The sequence below is a fragment of the Micromys minutus genome (assembly GCF_963924665.1).
Source record: "Micromys minutus genome assembly, chromosome: 4".
Lineage (NCBI taxonomy): Eukaryota > Metazoa > Chordata > Mammalia > Rodentia > Muridae > Micromys > Micromys minutus.
The window spans coordinates 17,257,164-17,266,057 of record NC_137973.1 but is presented as its reverse complement, the minus strand read 5'-3'; the positions used below and the strand labels follow the sequence as shown (position 1 = coordinate 17,266,057).

The 8,894-nt window shown below is 41.6% G+C and overlaps 1 pseudogene across 1 annotated transcript; it reads left to right on the top strand.

Moving 5' to 3' along the window:
* Positions 1-3,874: 3,874 nt before the first annotated feature.
* Positions 3,875-6,380, top strand: LOC308419619 (inhibitor of growth protein 5-like; annotated as a pseudogene). Its single transcript has 2 exons — positions 3,875-3,948; positions 5,699-6,380. The product of its transcript is annotated as an inhibitor of growth protein 5-like (transcript).
* Positions 6,381-8,894: the final 2,514 nt, after the last annotated feature.

Below are 8,894 nucleotides of genomic sequence, written 5' to 3'. Positions count from 1 at the left end.
ATACTCTTCCACTGTTGGTGGGGTTGTAAACTGGTATAACCACTCTGGAAATCAGTCTGGTGATTCCTCAGAAAATTGGACATAGTATTACCTGAAGACCCAGTTATTCCACTTCTAGGCATATACCCCAAACATGCTCCAACATACAACAAAGACACATGCACCACAATGTTCATAGCAGCCCTATTTATAATAACTAGAGGCTGGAAAGAACCAAAATTTCCTTTAGTAGATGAATGGATACAAAATTTGTGATATATTTATACAATGGGATAGTACTCTGCTATCAGAAACAATGGCTTTATGAAATTCCTAAGAAAATGGATGCATCTAGAGAATATCATCCTGAGTGAGATAACCCAGTCACAAAAGAACAGACGTGATATGCAGTCACTGATAATTGGATACTAATCCCAGAAAGCTCTGAATACCTCAGAAACAACTTACAGGCTACACGAAGCTCAAGAAAAACAAAGGCCAAAAAATGAAAGCCTCAGTCCTTCTTAGGAAAAAAATAAATGCATAGCACCCTCTCAGAGTGTGGTACACCTGGACCTTAAATTAGTAATTATCCAAGAGCTATGATTATAGCCTTGAGGCAATTTTTGGTATTCCTAGATCATTATGCTTAATCTATACTCACCAAGAAATCTGTTTCTATGTTAAGTTCTCTCCTGCATGTACTTTATGCTTATGGTAACTAGTGCGATTTCAATGCATGCTGTCACACCTTTAAATGAATTAAGTACTGACAAAAATATTCATATAGTGTTATGCCAAAATGCCTTTAAATGTTTGTATATGTATCCTTCTTTTTAAAAAATAAAATTGTAAAAAAAATTCAATAAAAAATACAAAAATTAAATAAATGTTACTATAGTGGTTGAATATGACCAAAATAGTTTATATTAAATTCTCAAATAATTTTTAAAAGTATTTATTTAAAACATAGCACAATGTGAGCGGGGGGGGGGGAAGGGGATAACATTTGAAAAGTAAATATAGAGAATAACCAATAAAAATGAAAAAAATACAAAAAAAAAAGAAAGAATAAAAATGGACCAGTAGCATGGCTCAGTGGTAAACATGTTTGTCATTAGGCCTGATAATGTGAGTTTAATCCACCTGCCCCATATTGGAGAAGTAAAGAATCAACCCCAACACATTATCCTCTGACCTCCTTAAGTATATGGTAGCATGCAAGTCTCACATGCAGCTGGGTTATTCTGGAAGCTGAATCTTCACATCACATCATACAACTGTGGTCACATGACTGTGTTCTAACCAAGTAAGTAGGAATGGAGATATGAGAGTGTATAAATGTTTCTCAATTCTCAGTGGTTCAACTGAACTGTTTGAGAGATGCTGAGGTTGCAGCTCGGTGCCAGAGCTTAATATATCCAAGGACCCAGGTTACAGTTCAAGGACCAAAGAAGAAAAGAAAATAGTTGATTTTCACACTTCATTGTGGGGTCAACACCACCCACATTAGATAAAAAGTGTGCTTTGAATTTTGACCTTTTCCCTGGATTAGCAGTATTTAATAGATGCTCTGTGGAAGTGTTGGTTAGCAGCAGATCATAGATTTATGTGGTCACAGGAGTGGAGAATTGATGTTCCACGAAGTGCTGCATGTCTAAGTAGTCAGTGAGCATGTGTATTAAAAGCATTTTCAGATTAATGACATTTACACCTTCTGACAGTCTTATCAGTTCATGACAGTCTTCACCAGGATCCAAGGAGCAGCTATACTTTTTGGAACTGGAGTTTAAATGAAGAGTAGTTAGATAAACCTAAGACTTGGCATGTGAGTAAGAGCAGCAAGTGCTGCTAGTGCAGAGTATCGTGACCTCTCCAAGGCATACGTCACCACTTTGCCCATGCTGAAAATAAAACAAAAGTCCAGAATGGTGGTGCATTTCTGCATCCAGGAGACAGAGCAGGAGGACTGCACATTCGATGCCAGTTTGAAACCCCACCTGTAAAACAATAATGCCATTCTTTTCATATCACAAACAAAAGCTCTGCTAAAGGAATGTATCAATTTAATGACTCCTAACAACATCCTGCTATATTCATTGATCAGCGTTTCACTCAGCCATCAACAGAGAAGCTTCCCCCTGCAGTAGATGGGAACAGACTCAGGGACCCAACACTGGACAGTGTTCAGAGAATGAGAGATCTCAGAATCCTCATTCATAAATGGGATGTCTTCATAAAATCTGTCCCTCGCGAACTGGGGAGCTTTGAAGAAGGGACAGATTGTAAAAACCAGTGAGGATGGAAGACACCAATGAAGACACCTTCTGTACAGGAGATTCAAACACATATGAACTCATGGAGATGAAAGCAGCATGCACAGAACCTGCACCATTTTAAGTCAGAACAGGTCCCAGCACTCAGAGGTAGACACAGCCCCATCTCTAACCTCAAAATCATATCCAATTGACAACTGTTCACAAACAAAAAATTGGTTTTCTTCAATGCAGTCTTACCAGATATACAAACCCGATAGGCAGACACCATGCCTACCAGTAGATTGCCAATACAAAATAAAGTCAGTGGGAGGTTTTTGTCTCATTAGACTTTGTTTGGATGTATTTGTTTTACTTTATTTTTTTGTCTTTATGGTTCTTTTACCTCTATCTTTTGGTTTCTGAGTCTGCAGGATTTCTGTTTGTTCACTGCATGTGTCTCTGCATCTGTATGTTTCTTCTGTTTTTCTTTAGCTCCCTTTTTTTCTGTTTGTTTTGTTGTATCCTGGTTTGTTTGTTTGACTGGTTTGGCTTTGTTGTTTTGTTTTGAGTTGCCTGCTTTCCAGTGAGGAAGAAAAAGAAAGGCTATGTATTTGTGTGCATGGAAAGGTAGGGAGGACCTGGAAAAAGTTGGGGAGAGGATCTCAGTATATTTTGTGAAAAAACAATCTATTTTCAAAAAAGGTTAATATCATATTTAAAATAGAAACACGGATGCATTCCCTCCTCCTACTATTTTTAGCTGAGGAAGTTATAGACATTTACAGAGCCAGTGTCTCCGGCTGGTATTTCAAAGGCAGCTGAAATCCTGTTCATCGAGGAGTTTTTGATGTGTGTAAGCACGTAGATGAAGGTGAAGAAATGAACTGTAAATTTAGGTGATGACTAAATTTAGTCATGCTGTGCCAAAGACAGAGGAGGGACACTAAGGCAATAGAAAACACCAGCACATGCTTGAGTGTCAGGAGAGCTCTGGAGACCATCATGGTGGTGTGAATGACTTCCTGTTGTGAGCTGCGGCAATCCCTGTCACCTTAGAAACATATACACTTCAGAACATATACACGAAAATGTCACTATAATAGCTTAATGTTTACTCTCATGCTAACTTTAGAAATAACAAGGTGCTCCACTGCCTTGCTGGAGGAAAGTCTTCGGATGAACGTCTTCTTCACAGTCCTACTTGTTCATTTGCCATCCAGTTGTTTTTGTTTGAACCATCACAACTCAGAGACCGCATTCTTCACCTTCAACTTTTCACCTCCGGCGCCGTCTGTAGCCATCTTACGCACGCGTCACATGGACTCCTTAGTGTCACCCATCATTATTCTTAGCAAAGCAGGTAGTCCTGTAGTGGGATTTTTATCTCCGTGTATGCCTTTTATTCCTGATCGCTTTGATTCTGCTCAGACCTGTAACCTCAAAGGTTGGCACACTTAGAAAGCTGCCCCTCATTAACTTGAGAAGCGGGATTAGCTTCTTCTCCAGAACAGTTACTCAAGCTGGACAAAAAGGAGTTTCTGCTTGTCTTCCTTGCCCTACCACAGAGCTGAGAACGCTACCAAGGCATTATGTCATCTTTTTCCCACATCTCTGCTAGATATTATCACCCTTGACCGATGCAATACTTGGTGAAAAATAAAGCAGTTGCAACATACCAAACAGCACAGTTAACATCTTCAGCAAAACTGAGGTCAGAATAAATCCTTGCAAATCCAATGTACATGTGTGCATTCATATATGTATGTATGATTACATACATATGTATATATAAAGAGAGAACTATTTAACTCTATAGTGATTATCATGATATGAAGATTTAGAACAACCCACAACACCGAGGCCTATTTGACAATGTTTGAACTGTATTATCACTCCACAACAGGCACCCCCATTAGCAACTATATGTATTATTATCTCATTCCCATAACTAATATCTGACTAGAAGAGACTTAATGTAAGGGGGATTTATGTTGAATTGCAGTTTCAAGGGATGAAATCTACCATAGCAGAGATGAGCTAGGAGTGAAGAAAGTGGAGATGCAGGCATTGGTTGCTTAGCACTGTCAGTCAGGAGGCAGAGTGGTAATAGGAAGCTGGATTCAACTATAAACTTAAACCAAGGCTCACTTCTAGAGATCTGTTTCCTCCAATGAGTCCACCTTCTAAATGTTTCACAACATGACCTGCCTAGCTGTCCAGGCCATCCTTTGAATTCTGGATAGTGCCTCCATGAAATTGCCTTCAGCATACCTGCAAACCCAATATCATGTGGTCAATATTACATGCTTGAACAGTATCCAGGTCCCCTTGGACCTAAGATATATAAGCCTTTAAGTGGCTGAACATGAAGAAATACTTTTCTAAGTGGGCTTGTATAAATACAGTACTCCAGTTGTCTTCCAAGTATTTCAAGTGGTTTGGGGTGTGGTAAAATCTATACCTCCTGGAGTTCAGGGTAGATAAGGTTCCGATCAGTTCCCAAAAGGCTTTCTAAGGGTTTTTCTATTGTCTTCACGCAGAAGACTTGCCTTCTCTTTGATGGCACTAGTCTATTTTAAAAAAATACTCCCTTTGTCCATAATTTCTTTTCTGCACAAACTACAAGGTTTCCAGCTGCCTTGAAAGTCTGTCCACCATATCAACTAGTCCATTACCCTTAAACTTCACCTTCTTCCATAAGCTTGGGCAACATGTGGCCAAGTTCTTTGCCAAATGTAATAATAAGGTCCTCTGGTGACTTACTTATTCCAGGGAAACCTTTTCTTTGCACTCCTGGCAGTATTCTGAGCTCCCACCAGAACCACCCTCTACACTGTGCCTACCGCATTCCAAGTCTTGTCTAGCCCACATACTCAAGCATTTCCAAACGTCTACACTACACTGTCAAAGATGTTTCAAAACGACATCAGGGAAAGACACAGTAATTATCTTCATTTGCTAATAATCAGTTTTCTGTTTAGTCAGACTTTTCATCACCAAGAACAGCTCACAAAACAACTTCCAAGGAGGAGATGGGTTTGGCTCACATTAGCGGAGGCTTCGCTTCACAATCAACAGCATTGTTTCTGAGCAGGGCTGATACACAGCAGAAAGATGCACAGCTAAGGAGACAGGGAGAAGATATTGCTGCTAGCTGACTTGATCTCTTGTTCTTGCATTTTATCTGAGCGTCCCATGTTTAGGAAGCAAGGCCACATTCAAGGGGTCTTAAGAAACGTTCTCTCTCATGGAGTCACCCTGAGTTAGTCTTCAGCATGACCAAGATTAACAACTGTCACTCGGCATTTTAGAAAACGCAGCTTCTTCTCATACCACTCTTTTGCCTAAAGGGGGAAAAAAATCAAAGAAATGTTGTGTTTCCAAGTTGCATAATCTACATAGAAAATCCAACTTTCTGTCTGGGAAACTACTTACTGGGTAAGATTAGAAAAGTGATTCAGGACCCTGAGTGTGGCCGCGGCAAAAGTGGCAACTGCTGTGTACTGAGAGCACTATCTGGATAGCGCTGAGAACCTTCCCTGTGAACTTCAAAGGAACTTTCCGCTAGACCGGAGAATAGAAGCTAAGAAAGCAGAGATCGACATCTTGGCTGCGGAGTATATTTCAACAGTGAAGACTTTCATCAGCCCAGCGTGTGGAAAATCTCCAGAAGATCCAGAATGCCTACAGCCATTGCAAGGAGTACAGTGATGACAAGGTAAGCTAACCAGGCAGACCTACGAGATGGTAGATAAATATATCTGAAGGCTTGAGGCTGACCTGAAGGACAGGATGGATGAAAGTGACTTTGGAAACACTGGACCACGGAACTTGAATAAAGGTCGAGTCAGGAAAAAAAAAATGAAGCATGAACGCTCGTCTGAGTTTACTGACAGTATCCTATCTGTGCACCCCTCTGACGCGCCGGACATGCCTGTGGGCCCGAGTGAGCCTATGTACTGGTGGTACCACCAGGAGCCCTATGGGGACATGATCGGCTGTGACAATCCCGATTGTCCCGTTGAGTGGTTTCTCTTTGCCTGCGTGGATCTCACCACAAAGCCCAAAGGAAAGTGGGTTTGTCCCCAGTGTGCTCAGGAAAATAGGAAGAAGAAGAGGTTGTTGTGCCAGACTGAAAAGTGAGCTAATACCTTTTTTCACTCATGTTGCAATATTGTCTTTCATTTTAAAACTACCTTACTTTGACTGGTATTTAACAATTCAGAGGCCAGTTGTAATTTTGGATATTTCCTAACACAAGAAGCCACTGCACCGTTTGCACAGAACAAGCTCATAGGGACTTTAGGAGCAGGTTACCCCATCCTGCAACCTCCCAGCACTGGGAATGACCACACCACCAGTCTGGGCTGTAGGCAAAGTGCATGGTGCAGGGTGGACACATTTTAACTCGTTATACTGCCACTGCTTTGTGACTAGAGGGTCAGCCTTGAGTATCTGTGGTTTCCAGGACTGTCTGTGGCAACATGGAAGCACAGCTGTTGCTCTGTGAGTAAAATGTCATCAGGCGCTGCCCCATGCTGCGTTCTGACCCTGACTAGAGACCAGGGACTCCTGACCAAGATACCTGTGATATGTCTGGAAGGCACCGGGGGTCCTTCCCAGGTGGAAGTGCCCTCCGTTGTCTTATGCACCACCCTTTTCTGTGAACTTCCAGATTGAGCTTCCAACTCTCTGGGATTCCCACCTAATTTTTTACTGAAAAGATGAAATTACTGTACTAGCAAGGAGGTCATCTGTCTGTGTGTCTAGGAAGTGAGTCTGTCTTCTGTGAGCTGACTGTAGAACTCTGCTGTGTGGCATCCCACTAGACCAGCGGCTTACCTTCAAGGGGACCCTGATTATGTGACATGATTTGTGATTTTTGTGTGTTCAATAACAGCTCTAAAATAAAGATAGGAAACTAGAATGTACTCTGTTGAACCGCTGCCCACAAAACCAGTGTTGAACTGTCTTGGAATATTTGGGGGGGGTAGCTACACAGGGCATTTTGAGAAGCATCTGTGGTGGTTCCTCATGTGTGACAGGATCCTGAGACCTACTGCTGACTTAGAACTTCTCTGGCATGTTCTGCAGTAACTCGGGCTCTCAGAGAAGAAATAAGAGAGCCCCACCTGTTCCTTGCCACCACACCTCGGAAAAAGACCTACAAGATGAGTCTGGGTTATGCAATCTCTGATGTAAGGAGAGGCTGGCTTTTTATATGATAGGCGTATCTTTTTTCTTTTGATGGCCACAAAGTATAAGGAAGTTGTCTCTGCCCCATATTGTGTCATTATGGTCATGTTCATACTAGACAGGAAGTCTTGCATAGCCTTTCCTAGTGAAAGAGGGAGACAGAAGTAGCTACCATGTTGACCTTTCCCGGAAAGCAGGTACCAGGTAGGTTTGCTGTAGCTGATAGGCAACTGCCAAAGCTTGTCTCTAGGGTAGGAAGAGCTTTGGGAATAGGGCTGGCATTCTTCTTGGGGACTTCTCTGGGGTCACATTATGTAGATATAACATCCTCTAAAGCTTGTGAGGGTAAATTATAGGAATCCTCTCCCATTTAAAGACTAGATCTCATGTATCCTAGGCAGGCTTTGAACTCACAATGTAGTTGAAAATAACACTAATCTTTTGATCTTCCTTCACCTCCCAAATGCTGAGGTTACAGGTGTGCACCAATAGGTCTAGTTTTGCAGTGTTAGGGACCAAGCACAGAGCTCGTTTAGTTTGGTTTCTCAAGTAAGGCTTTTTTTGTATGGCCCTGTCTGTCCTGGAACTCACTCTGTAGACCAGGCTGACCTCAAACTCAGATATTCTCTACTTCTGCCTTTCAAGTGCTGGAACTAAAGGAATCCTTTCCCGCTGCCAGCTCCAACCCAAAACTCAGTGCATTAGGCAAGCATTCTGCAGGTTGAGTCACACCCCAACCTTATCTTTATTCTTACCATTTGTTTTCTTTCTTCTGTGCTAAAGGTTAGGCCTCACGTTTCCTTCAAATCTTACGTTTTAGATTTATTTATTTATTTATCTATGTATTTATTTGGGAGGTGGGGCTTTATTAGGTAAAAGACTAAACTTGAACTTGAAGTCATCCTGCTGGAGCCTGGAAAGGTTTTTATAGTTCCTGTTAGTACAGGAAATTGCTAATCAGATCTTGCCTGATAATGCCTTAGAAGCTGGGTTAATACTTGAAACTCAGCCTGAGGCAGATGAGTTGTTTGATGGTCAGGAAGAAGTGTTTACTGGTGGAGGTGTTGGAGGCTGGGTGAGTTCTTCTGGCTTTCTGAGGTCATGCTGATTCTTCCCCTGAGTTCCTCTACTGGGGGTCTTCCTACATATTGGCTTCTGACTTTTATTCATTTTGTAAATTCCTACGATTATCTGCTTTTTCTTTTTGACAGTTATAATGTCATGAAAATAAGATGCCTATAGCTTGGGGGGAAACAACAGAATTCATAAATTTGGGGATTTAATTCAATGGAGGAAAAGCTTGCCTAACAAGTGTGGAGCTCAATGTGGCATTGACTGTGTGGAGGTGAACAGAGATGCCTTCCAAAAAGTGATGGTCTGGGTTTGATCCCTGGCAACAAAACCAGGGGCTAGTAGAATGGAAAATCACTGGGTCATTGTTGGGACTCTGATGGAGAAGTC